General features: G+C 45.3%; 1 long non-coding RNA gene across 1 annotated transcript in view; it reads right to left on the bottom strand.

Moving 5' to 3' along the window:
- The window catches only part of LOC109287845, a 12,384-nt gene extending 11,047 nt beyond the window's left edge, over positions 1–1,337 (bottom strand). The window contains exons 1-2 of the long non-coding RNA XR_002094978.1: positions 1,277–1,337; positions 255–363 (exon numbers count right to left, since the gene is read on the bottom strand). This is a non-coding gene — a long non-coding RNA (uncharacterized LOC109287845). The remainder of the gene's footprint in view (positions 1–254; positions 364–1,276) is intronic.
- Positions 1,338–13,788: the final 12,451 nt, after the last annotated feature.

Below are 13,788 nucleotides of genomic sequence, written 5' to 3'. Positions count from 1 at the left end.
CAGCCCCCTCACCAGGTCATCACCTGTGGCCAGCACTACGTCCAACAAGGCATCCCCCCTGGTGGGGCTGTGCACCTCCTGGGTTAGATGGAGGTCCTGCACTCTGTCTAAAAACCTATGCGAGCGTTCAGACCTGGCTGACTGCTCTTCCCAGCAGATGTCCGGGAAGTTCAGGTCCCCCATGATTACCACATCCTTAGCCTTCACTACCTCTGTGAGCTGACCCATATGGGAAGAGTTAATTATTTTCTTACCTTTGCATTTGCTCATCCCTTGTTTTGTGAGTTCATGGCAACTCCAATATTCATTGCCCATAATTGAAAGTAATCTCACAACATCTGATCCTTGAAGGTAATGAACGACCTAACAGAGAATGAAATGTGTGCTGAAAATCAGAAATTAACTTCAATAAAAGTATGAAACTTTCAGAACTGAAGAAGAAAAGCAGGCTATTCAGATAAATTCAAGACAGGAGTGGATCAGTTTAGGATTAGGCTTATTTTAACATTTCTCTGACCTCCCCCTAATAAATATACATTGTAATGCCAAAATATAATTATTCATGATATAGGGGCTTACTCTGACTTGATGTAAATCAGGTCGACTCCACTGACTTCCCATTGAGCTATGGCAGTAATTACTACTTGAGCCTAAAAGGCCAAAGCCTCCCAATAAACATTTTACTCCCCACTGTATCTCCTGTGTGTGCAGTAGGTGGCAGTCTCAGAATTAGTTAGATTAGTGTCAGTTTACCCTGCTTTAGCACATCTGCAGACTTAGTCACCTGTCTTCTTCTTTTATTAAACTGTTCCCTGCTGTCTCTTGCTCCTATCATGTAAAATAAATGATATCTAATGTCATTTAGCTCACACTACCTATGTTTTTTACCACTTTGTATTTCGATGAACAATTAACATCTGCTTTCATTGTTTTCAGTTCATTATGTAATTGGAGCAGGGCTTCATAGATTTAATTTTTAACTACATTGTAGAAAACATATTTCAGGGCTTTCTTGAATATCTTTTTTCCTCTGTTAGAGAGGGAGATGTGGAATTAATTCAGGGTGACTGCCTTCTTCCAGAGAAAATCCCATGGGATGGGAGGATCCTTGGAAAGCTTCTGATATCATCATGTTTTTCCCAAACCCATTCCCTATCCCTCCCTTTTCCTGCGTGACTGGGCTGGGGGGGATGCACACATATCCAAACACTCACCCTTTTCACAAAAAGATCTGTAAAGAATAAGATGGAGGAGGGAAAGGATTAGAGAAACTGACCTTTCCTGCCAAGCAACCAGGACAGAACTACACACGGAAGAGTTCATCTGTGCATGGATCTAAAAAGAGACATTGATTTGAGAAATTAGTTGATTTAATAATTTTTTCATTTTAATGCATTTCTAATTCCTTTTTGCATTTTTCTTTGTTAAAGGTCTTATATTCATGGATATGTGTGTGCATTCGCCCATGGGTTTGAAATCTGTGTATACATACAGATACAAACACAGAAATCCAAACTAAAAGAAGTTAGGAGCCTAAATGCCATTAAAAAGCTGCACCCTGCTGTAGAATATCGTGATGCTGTGTTAAAATATTTATAAATGTGCAAAATGTCTGGATCCTGGTCATCCTAAGGCCATAGATGAGATTTAAAATCATCTTAGAGGCAGTTTGTTTCATTAAAAGCCAATGGGCTCCTAAATATTCATTCCACCCACAACTCAGACTAGTTGTCAAATGTGGAGGGAGAGTAAGTAAACACATACACTTGGTAGGAAACTGTCTCCAGTGTCTGAGTAGTCTGGCATTTAGAGGAAGCACTTGTAAAATTCTTATTGCAAAAGTTTTCAGTCATTTCTCCAACACTCATAATGCCAAATTCCTCCCCTGAAAAGCTTCAACAACCCACTGCATATTCTCCATGCCAGAATACTATCAGGACCAGACTCACAGACTATAAAAAGAGGATACCAGTGCAGTCCATGTGTTTTCTTCAGCTAACTGCTCCCATCCTGCTTCCCTTGGGACACAAGTGGCACTAAAAAGGATTAGGAGAAGCATGTCCATGACCCACTCCAGTTCACATTTTACTTCTCCTTGAAGTAGTGCTAAGGTGTATTTCCTGCCTGTACTACAGAGCTCCCAGAGGTAAAGTGCACTGTACCAGAAGGATGCACAGTGCCTACTAGATGCAGTGAACCCAGAAAGTTTCTTTCACATTTAATTTTGCCCTAAATACTTGTGGTCCTTTACACAAAGACCAGTAGCATAAAGTATTCTAAAAAATATGCTGCTGTTTAGGTCGGTTAAGCCAGTTATGTCTAAAGCATTCCAAGGGGAAGAGAGGGTGGGAGAGATATCAAGAATATGAAACGGAGAAACCGCTAAAATTTAGAAATGGAATTAGCATAAAAACCCCTCCCTGGGCTGACTAGTATCTTCCTTATACATGACCCATATTTCAGTTGAGAACATAACTGCATACTGCTGATCCAACAAAAAGAAAGGTTTGGTTGTTATATTGAGGAAAGAGATTTTCCCCCCTTTAGTCTGTTGAAATACTATCACTTCTATCACAGACAAATGGAACTCCAAATGAAAGCCACATCCAGCTGTTCATTGCTGCTTTGAATTCTGAGGAACGCGTCCTACTCAGCATGCTTGGAAAAGCTCATGTAGGCACCGCTGTTTAATCACTGGACTCCAGATGAAAGTGCCTCTAAAAACAGCATACAACCACTACCAATCTCTGGGATTCAAATGGATACAAATGGATTCAAATGAATAAAAATAGAACAATATGCTGTGGAAGCCACCAACATTAAATGCAAAGTTCAGTAAGGAATCACTGTAGCTGTCTCAGATGGTTCACAGTTTCCTTGGTGCACCTGCTAATGTATTGGAGGTCAGGGGGAGGGTATTAACTTTGTTTAAAAGAAGAATCCCAGAGCATGGATGTGATGAACACTGAGCTCTGATTAGATTTGTATTTCAGTTGTCGTGATTATGGCGCATTTAGGTTTTCAGAATCCCAATCCAAAGAACATGGGCATGATGAGATTTTATCCAGATTTTTTTAAATTTCTTCTTTGGATCACTGCACTCCAAGGCTGGCCCCACTCCAGCCCCTGGCTCCAGGTCCCCCACGGTGGTGTGGGGCCCGGGTCAGTGTGGGGCTGGGAGGCGCAGGTTCATGAGGCCCACCAGTGCCAGGCAATGACCCCACGTGTGGGGGAAGGGGCGGCTGCACAGGTCCAGCAGGCCCCGGCCCTGGCCCCAATCCCAGCTCTGCTCCGCTCCCACCTGATCCCTACCTGGTCCCAGTCCCAGGCCCACTTCGCCCCCCCAGGCTCTTTCTCCTCACCCCACAGACTTTTTGTGGGGGGGCATGTGCTCAGCCCCCCCTCAAAAAATTTTTCTCCTTCCACCTATGGTGGCTGACTTCCTGGCCAATAGGACATGCTACAAGAGTTCAAAGTGGGCAACTGAAATGAGCACATCTTCTGAGCAATAGCTGCCCAGCTGGCAGAGCGGGGGCACCAGAAGACATGACAGCAGTACCACATGAAGGCCAACTGTGCAGCCACAGCCTGCTGGCCCACAGGCACAGGTACCTCTGCTTCAGTGCCTTTACCACAGCCCAAGCAGCCATGAAGTCCCCATCTGGGTCTGGCAAGCATATAGCCATAGGGCCACAGCTGCAAAGGGACAGATTTTGTCAGAGGTGGTAGCAGGTCACAGCCAGGCAGCAGCCCCCACTGCCACACTGCTGCAGTGGGTAGAGGCCACTCTAGGTCAGGGATGCTGCAGCAGTCCAAGTGGCACAGGGGGACAGTGTCCCTAGATACCAACTGGCTGGGCCTCAGAAGCTCCTGAGGGCAAGTAACCCTGAGCTGCTCACTAGGGCAGCTTTTTATACTGCTGAGGCCAGCACAGGTGCTGGCCCCTACCTCCAGATCCCCCTGACTGAAGATCTGGAAGAATCTGGGCAGGGTCAGTTTGCCCCAGCAGCACAAATTTGCCTCACACCAAAATATATGTTCAGGCCCAGGTGCTGAGGCAGAAATCTTCAGCACAAATTTGTGCTGATGTTATTTGAGCTGCCGCAAGTGCTGGTGTGTACTAGGGCTGTGCCAAACTTCAGTCCCTGATAAGATTTGGTGGAGATTTGGCCCAATTCAGTGGCCAAATCTCCAAATCCAAATCAAATCAGAGGACCCTTTAATTTTTCTGAATCAAATCAGAACCCTCTGAATCAATTCGGAGAGATTCAGAGATTTGGCCATAGAGATAGCTTTAACTGTTTTTTCTACATACCTCTAGGTAGTGGGGCTCATGAGTGCCGTGATGTTGGGGCATGTGGAGTGTCCCACAGAAGCACGGGGGGCTCCCCAGTGCACTTGGCAACAAACCTGGTGGTGGGCCAGAAGCACTTCCGGCCCGCTTCTGGGTCCGCCGGGGAGTGTGCGGACACCCCCCGCCCACCCCTCCTGACTCGGTGACTCGTGCCTCCTGGGGTGGGGGGGCACTGAGGCCGATTGCCAAGCCAGCATATGAACTACTACTGCTACACTTCTGGGTTCACTGCTGAGCATGTGGAGGGCCACCCCCACCCCTGCACTCCTGTGGGATACTCCATGTGCCCCAGCAGCACAGCGATCATGAGCCACACCTGCTACCTCAAGGTATGTAAAAAAAACTTTTAAAGCTGTGTCTATGTCCAAATTGCTGATTCTCCAAATCAGCATCGAATCTTCAGATTCAGCCATATTGACTCAGTGATAGTGATCTAAATCAACTAATCAAATCACTGTCCCTGAGTCAGGCTGAATCCAAATCTCAATCGAATAGGGCCTGCTTTGCACACCCCCAGTGTTTACATATGTGTGGATGTGTCCTCTGGCTGCATCCAAATGAACATGGATGTGGCATTGCTGACCTATCTGTGGCACAACACACTGCAGATGTAGGCGTTGCCCACACAGCTACTTTGCAGCATGGACGGGTTTCTTAAGACTGGGAGATCCCAGGGTCAAAAAAATCCACACCAAAATAAAGCAGGGCGGCGCATATGACAGCAGAGCATATCATTCTGTTCACCAGGGCCCCCCTTGGAGTCACCAGGAACAATGGCCACAAGCTGAGGGAGGATAGGTTTAGGTTAGATATTAGGAAGAACTACTTCACTGTAAGGGTGGCCAGAGCCTGGAATAGGCTTCCCAGAGAGGTGGTGCTCTCACCTTCCCTGGAGATCTTCAAGAGGAGACTGGATAGGCACCTGGCTGGGGTCTTATGACCCCTGCCACCCCCAGTGCTCCTTCCTGCCCATGGCAGGGGGTCGGACTAGATGATCTATCTAGGTCCCTAACAACTCATTGATTCTATGATCAGCCAAAATAAGAACCTGGCCAGCCAGAACCATGTTTCAGTTGCCAGCCAGGTTGCCTGTGGCACGAGTGCCATGGCTACAGCTCTTCAAGGCCCCCAGGACGCCAGGTAAGGCCACTAAGGCCAACATAGTTGCTGACCCCAGCCTCCCTACCCCACCCAGGGTAACATACCATGCGCTGGAGCGCACGTGGCATGGGCGTTCCCTGCAGACAACTAACAGTGGCACAAGGTGTGCCACTGTTATTTGACCCCAGGGAAACACACATTTCTGCTCATGAGGACATGGCCTCTGTATCCATCTCTCATCCTCTCACTTGGGCCTCCTGGCATACTTCCCTCCATGCTTCCTTCTAAATCTCATTGGCTCTACCATCCTTTTTCTCTTCTGTATATTTTCCAAAATCAACTTCTCAGAACCACCAGTACTTTAAAACATTATTAATAATAAATAAACAGTTGAAGTCAAGGTGTAAAGAAGAGCATGGCTGTCTGTGTCAAAGGTGGCTGACAGGTCAAGGCAGTTGAGAATGGAGTCTTGGTTTTGAGCTTTGGCATCAGAGACTTTGGCAAGAGCATTTTCACCTCACTCAGGGAGCAAAAGCACAAGCAAAGGAAAATTAAGTTATATTTTGCCAATTTCCTTTTAGCAAAAATCAACAAAAGCCTGTGCAGAAAATAGCGAGGGCAGGAGGAGAGTTTGAAGATCAAGTCAAAGGTGGCAAGGAGCCAGCTGGGACTGCAGGCTTGGGATTCAATTAGCTTGGAGAAGTAGGGTCATTTAGCCAAAAAAATGGCAGAACTGAAAGTGGGGAGATTAGATCTATAGTGGAGAAACACCAATGGCTGCAGGTTTCACACCACAATGTACAAGAAATGGATATCTGAGGTAAGCCAAGATGCAGCTGGCAGAACACCCCTTACAGCAAAGGAAAACTGGAAAACAACCCCCAGCCAACTAACCCCCCCACCAAAACAAAAAAACAACCCCCCCCCCAGAATACAGAAAATGAGAAACTCTGTAATAATATAAGTGAAAGAATTAACCAACAGCAGGGAGAGCACAGTGTATGAGAACTCATCAAAGTTGTCCACAAAACTGATGGATTGGAACCCTAAGGGGTAGGGCATGAAAGGGATGGTCTAAGGAGCAATAATGAATGAAACAGTGTCTCTTACCATACCGACATATTAGGATCAGAGCTCTTAAAAAAACAGTATTTTAATGTTATCTGAACTGTATTATAAAGTTTAGAGCTTTTTTGTGGTGGTGTGCTATATTAATAAATAAAATAACAGTAATCACATCTCAGATAAGTGGCAGTAGCAAAAAGGCAACACTGAATGAAATCTTGGCTTTCTGAATATCAATAGGAATTTTGCCATTTGCTTAAATGGGACAAGGGATTCACACCTGTTTTCTGAAGAGGTTCTGAAAACAGAATCCCTGTTAGTTTTCATAAATGAACACACTGTGGCTGTAAGAAGTTGATTTCTATTTGATAAAATATTTATCAAATAAGCATCATAAAAGAGCAGAACTTCAGAAATAGTTTCCTGTAGACAGAAAGAAAAGATTTTGGAAACCAAAAACCAGGCCAGAATTATTAATCAATAATAATGAAGTCCTCGAGAGAATGGAAAATAAGACTTCTAAAGTCCCATTTCTTCTGCCTTCTATAAACTCAAGTTTGAAAAAGGAATGCATTTACAGCATACTTAAAGTGAATTGTGGTTTACATTTATGGGGCATGAAAATTAATAGACTTTTTATGAGCTGCTTTGCATGCTTAGTCATGGGGATTTTTATATCATTTTATTGAGGAAATAGACACAAGTGGCACCGTGTTAAAATTTAAACACATATTGTCATTAATGGAGGGCAATTGTAACATAGCACCTTCTCAGAGCCTGGATCTGGGCTTGTGATACAAGTAAAATACTTATTGAAGTTAGTGGAAGTTTTACGCATGTAGGTCCCACTCTTATTACCTTCCCTTGTGTTGAATATTAGTAGCGATACATAGGGGGTGCATGGGGGTGCACGGGGGTGCACATGCACCATCTGAGAGTGCTGGTGCACCCCCTGATAGGCAGCACTCCCTGCTTAGGCAGTGGGCACACTGGGCAGGCAGGAGCACTGGTGCACCCCCCTGTGAGCACTGGCCAGGGAGTGGGGGCACCAGGTGAAGTGCCTCGGGCACTTCCAGGAGCACTGATCCCAAGATTGGCTATGGGGGAACACCCCCCCAGTTGCTGGTTGGCCGCTCGGGGGGGCACATGCCCCCCTGACTCAGGTGGCACTAGTTGCCCATGTTGGATACAACCCGTATTCTCTGGGTAATCTCAAGAGAACGCCAGTTTATCCCAATACCCAAGGTCCAGGTGCTTTGAGAGAGTTGTTAAAGGTTCTTATTCTCCCTCATGATCCTAAATTGGCATGCAGTCTGTAGAGTAATAAAGCTCATTTTTTCAAAAAGGGCCTTTCATTACTCAGGTCATGGTACTGGCCAACATTGGACATATCATATCCACAAACTATGAAATGCTTCCTCCTGCAAAGGCTGATCAAGCTGCTTCCTCATCAGCATGAAAAAATAGCTTCATCTTTCTTTTTTCATGTATTGATTTCCTTAAAAGCTATGTCTGTCTGTTTGGAGTTTTTGAAGGATTATGGTCATTGGAGTGAGTGAGTGAAGTGTCAGTTTTTCAGAGTAACGTTTTTATATTCCATTGCAAAAAGTATTAAAAAACATTTTTCTAAGGTGGACATAGACAGAGCATATTAAACAATTTTGTCATTTTAGTGTTTTGTTGTCTAATATTTTCAAACCATTGTTATATTCTTGATATCTTTATAAGGAGATCTGAATGAGTTGAGATGAGAGCATGAAATTAGGAAGAATTACGCTAAAGAAAGAATAATCTAAATAGCAAACAGTGATTCTAAAGGGTAATTGCTGTGAGACTTACTTACTGAGAATTTATTCAGAGACAACTTGACAGGGATGCCTTTAAATGGTGAACAAACATGAAACATGGTCATCATATATTCTAGACAGATTGTCTACTGATAAGATAGTGTTATCATACCACAACCTCCTCTGACATTGCTTTCAGGAATTTATGACTCTCCCAGCACTCACACTCTATCACTAAAGATATCAGCTTAAGTAAAACTTGTTCCGAATTGGCTGTTAATTCTCTTATAGGGTTTTTTTTGCAGTGGGAAAGGGAACGATGGCTGATTGTTGCTTTTGTTTTGTTTTTCTCTCTCATAGCAAAAATAGCTCTTTGTAACATTTCACCGCTGACTTCCTTAGTAATACCTTAAAAAGCTTGTAATTTTTCTGATGTGTAGTAATAAATTGCCTCCATTCTCTAGTAATGGCAAAAAGTGGCTGACTTAGTCCCTTCTCAGAGAGATACTCAAAAACTGTTTTCCTTGCATTTACTTTTTTTCTAAAAGCATGACTTCCGGTACCATGCTTAAACTCCCCTAATCAGCCATTCACGGCATTTCTGTCTTGCTTTTTCACCATTGTATCATGTATGCTGAGTTTCCCTTCTCTTTTATCCTTGACAGCCTTCTAATCCTAGTAGAGACCCCTTGTTAACTGTCTCCAGTGTATGGAAATGCAGCCCTCTGGTGCTCCGACACTAACATATAACCTTCCAGGAATCCATTTACCTTATTTCTGCATTATCTTGTCAAGTGATTGAAACATCATGAATATAAAATGCCCCAAGCATATTTTGTCTATCTTTAATTTTCATTATACTGCTCCATCTGAAATCCCTCTGACACCTGCCCAGGGGCAATTGCAGCATGGAAGTTCCAAGCAACTTGACTCTGGAGCAATTCACCCAAACATTGCCTCATGTAGCAGCCTGAATTGCATGTACGTACCTAACTGCCTTACATAGCTACATTTGCCCTTACTGTGCATGCTCTATCGAGATTTAGTTGCTCTTTGAAGACCCAGACAGGCTGCATTAGCCCCCAGAATTATATTTGGCCAAAAAGGCACACCTAGCAGCTGTTTGTCACGAATCAATGACAATGGTTGTTTACTAGGCTCATGGTTAAGCCACTTTTCTGGGACCAGGGAAACTCAGGTTCTAGGTTTCTCTTCTCTATAAGATTTGCACTCAGACCTTTCACAGCAACCTAACTAGTGCACCACAGAATGCCCAACTATAGAAGCTGGCTCATTGGGCAGCCAAGAGAATGCAGTCTGAATGGAAAAAGCCAAAAAAGGCCACAGGGAGCCTCCACTATAGTTCATGGAGGTGGCTGCTGTTCCAGCAGAGGTGGGTTGAGCCCTTGCTTCTAATGTCATTCATACATTTTGTATTACAGACTTATTGGGAACACTGCATAAAGCATTCAAGAAAGAGAACAGGCTTCCTCACCCAGTGCTCCACTCAGTACAGGACTATAAAGTCAGAGGTTCAAATCCTCTCTGAGTGAAAGAAATGTAAATGCAGGGCATGCACATCCCCCATATACAAATTCTCCTCTTGTTCCCCACATCATAGGTTTCTAGTTAGCTACACTTTTGTGACTTAGACTCATGTCAACATTCACAATGGGAACACATACATGGCCAGTGTGTATTCTTCTGTGCATGTTTAGCCTGTGCTCACACACTTGGGCATCCACAGTACACCGGAAACAGAAAAGCCAAAAATGCCACTTATGAGGCTAGAAAACTGGCATTTAGTTTCACAAAGGAAAGGAGAATTCTGCCCTGTGTATCATCACAAGCAAAGTAGAATTCCTCTCTGATGCTTGTTGTGTAAGCTAGGACTGTAACCAGCTAGCTATATATTAGCTGTCTAGGGGATGACATAAATATACTTAACTCTAAGGAGTCTTTCCTGGGCTCAAAAATATTTGGGTCACATTAATAATCTGGCACCAAACTGATAATTTAAGGAAGGGAGATTGTTGGGTATACAACTATATTATTCCAACCCAATACAATGAGCAGTAATAATAGTGTGGCAGACTGGCCGGTGGGCTCATCAGCAGCCTGACCTGTTGGCTTGAGTCCAAATGGCTTAGTTTGCTTGGTGGGGCACTTCCCTTCTCCACCAATCAGGAGGAGGCAGGCTTGCCCTGCCCTGACCCAGGGGCAAGGTGAAGAAGAGGACCTGAAAGGGAACTAACCCCTCAGGTTTTCCCATTGGTCCATTTTCAGTCTGAGGGTGGAGCCTCCGGAAAGGATAAAAGCCCGCGTGCCCAGCACATGGACGGCTTGGATGAGAGATGATAAAGAAGGGATACAGAAGAGCTGGTGGAGTGGACCAGTGGGGCAGAGTAGATGCCCCAGAAGCACCCTGAAGACACTTCCACTAAGCGGGAAGCAGCAAGCAGCTGCATCTCAACCCCACCATGAAGGGAGCTGTGGCATTGGTGCACAGATCAGTGGACAGAAGCAGCATGGGTCCCCTCCCCTGTGAAAGGCAGAAGCTCCAAGGTGAATGGAGTTGTGCACATGACCTGAGCAAGCTGAATGGACCCCACAGATGCATGAGGCAGTGTGGGTCCCCATCCCTGCAAGAGGCAGGAGCCCCTCAGTGCACAGAGCAGTGCATGGGGCCAGAGAGGGCTGACAGACCAGGTAGCTGCATGAGACAGCTCAGACCATCCTGCAGCAAATGGCAGCAGGACAGAGTGATTATCCCATTGATATGGGGGGGAGCCCAGCAGCCAATCCAGAGAGAGAGAGAGAGAGGAGCCAAGCTACCAGAACTGCTGGGAATTGTAAATTACGCAGGAAGGGGATTGCAGTCCAAAGGAGGGGAAGAAATGAGGATTTCCACAGGGGAGGAGGCACCCTCCCCTTTTGGTGATCAAAGGGAAGTCCCATGAGAGGGGCAGGGGAGAACACCTCTTTGTGGCAAGGGGAGTTAAGGGCCCCATTTGTTAGGGTGGGGTTTTGTGGTCACTGAGCCATTCTAGTCATGTGGCGTAGGGGATAGTGATAGTGTTTCTTTATGGCACCTGTTCTTTTTCCCTGGCATTATTCCTTTCTTTTAGGCACAATTGCTGTACCATTGTTGTTGTCCTTGTTGGGACCTTTGCTGTAAACTTGCATACTTTAATGTTGTATTATGAGATGATTATGAACTGCCTTGTTTAGCCTGCTAGTGGTTCAGTTGCTTAAGGGCCTGCTAGAGCATGCTTTATTCAATATTTGCTTTCATTGTGTTTGCTATCCTTATGTATTGAATCTTATTAATGTAATTTCACTTATGTATGTGTAAGACTTGTGTTCCATTCCTGCCAGGTTTCATCTGCTGACCTATTGTTTAACTTGTGTTTTATTGTCAATTGTTCCCTTGCCCGCTGCCTGGAGGTTTTACTGTGGGTAGGGGTTGTGCACTAACTAGAAGACTACTGCAGGTAAAGGCCTATGCTGATATAGTGCCTTCATCTACCATACCCAGCTGAGATTGCCTTAATAAGGGTTATTGTCTTTTTAAACTTACATCTGTAAATAGTATATATACACATACATATGCATACGTACATGTTTTATAAGCTTGTTGAACACTGCACTGTAAAATTACATCACTGGCAATCCCTGGTCTCTGCTGTGCTCTGCTCTGCAGGGGAGGGAGATGAGCTGACCTAAAGCTAGGCAGTCATGTTCCCACAGCATACTCACACCCTCTAACATCCCTTCAATTGAAGAGGGGCTACCAGCTACATACCACCCGGGCTACAAGAATTTACTGTCAGTACAAATACCTTGGGTTTGGCAGGCCATTCAGACATGGAGCTTCCAGCAACTCATGGGAATTCTGTCTAGAAAGGTGAAATCTTGGGCCCTGCATAGGTATTTTATCTATGTAAATACATGTTTTTCAATGATCCAGTTGGGAAATAAGGGAAGATTGGGACATATCCCAGCATAAAGTTCCGTTTCAAGGAGTAAGGGGATATTTACTATTCACATTCAGCTGAAAAAGGTACAGATCCCCAAGTAGGAGTTAGATGTTTAAGAACTTTTGAGGACCCAGATCTAAAAGGTTAAGAGAAAATTTATGGAGGTCATACAATTCTTTAAAATTGTCTGCAGCTCGCAGTGTAGATTTATGATATAGATATGCATAAGTGTGGAAGGAGTTAAGTATTTCAGTGACTTCCTCTTCACTGATATATACAGCATTGATACAGACCTTGTGGGGTATTAATAAAAACAAAGTTATTTTTACACATATAGGAAATTAAATAGACCCACCAGAAACAACAGATAATTTCTCTTGTTTATTAGGTACTCAGGCAAAATGAAGACGAGCACTATAGAAACAGCAATAGATAAATCACTCTAGTGGGTTCTTGTGCACACCATAAAAAGTTACATTCTTCCTGCTGTTCATGTGTGCAACTACATGACAAATCACTATTCTAGGCGTTTCCATCTGTGTGTACATGCTTTGGTCCTGATTTTCCTTTTGCTCACACTAGTGTAAAACAGACTAATTCCTGAAGAATACTGTTATACCTGTGATTCTCAACAAGGGTACTTTAGTAAGGGTTCCAAAGGGTGCCATGTGATGTTACCACTGTTAGCTGTACAAACACAATTCACAAGACTACCCCAGAGATTTCAAAGATGAAACCATAATATCATAGGAGGAGGGATAAAAGAGTATTTGGGGGGGGGGGGGGGGGGCTAAGCACATACGCATGCCCCCCTCCCCCAGTAAGTCTGTTGGGAAAGGGGTGGGGGGAGGAGAAAGGGTCATGGAGGGGGCAGATCAAGGCCCCAGCAGTGCAGGAGGGAGTGGGACAGGGGCAGGGGCAAATGGGGCCCCAGCCAGGCTGGGTGGTGGGACAATTGGAGCCTGGGCAGCTTGCCATGCAGGGTGGGGGGGCTCCCACCACTGTGTGCACCCTGGCAGAGGTTCAGGGAGCCTGCATCCTCTGATCTGTGTGCAGAGTGGAGGAGCTCCCGCTGCAGGCTGGGTTTTGCTTCCTGCTCCCACTGCCACCCTCTGGAGTTGCGCGATGCCATGTCCATCCCAGGGGGGTGGTGTAGCCCAGCAGCAGCAGACATGTGGTATTGTGCCACTCCTGGGGCAACTGCCATGCAGTGCAAAGTGCAGTGGCATCTACCTCCACCCTACACACAGATCTGGGGGCCATGTGCCTTTGGGCCTCTGCCGGGAAGCGCATTATGGCACCCCCCCCAACCCCTGCACCCCTGGACAAGTGGCCTGGGCTCCGATTGTCCCACCATCCAGCTGGACTGGGGCCCCATTCACCCCAGGCCCTGCCCTTGACTGTGCCCCACTCCCTCCCTCACTGCGGGGGCCTTCCCCTTCATGGAATAGATTGTGATCCCCATACCAGGCTGCAATCCTGGTGGTGTGCTCACCCCTCC

The sequence above is a fragment of the Gavialis gangeticus genome, unplaced genomic scaffold (genome assembly GCF_001723915.1).
Source record: "Gavialis gangeticus isolate Ggan-Ray unplaced genomic scaffold, GavGan_comp1, whole genome shotgun sequence".
Lineage (NCBI taxonomy): Eukaryota > Metazoa > Chordata > Crocodylia > Gavialidae > Gavialis > Gavialis gangeticus.
Note: the sequence above shows the minus strand (reverse complement) of the source record. Positions and strands in the feature narration are given on the sequence as shown.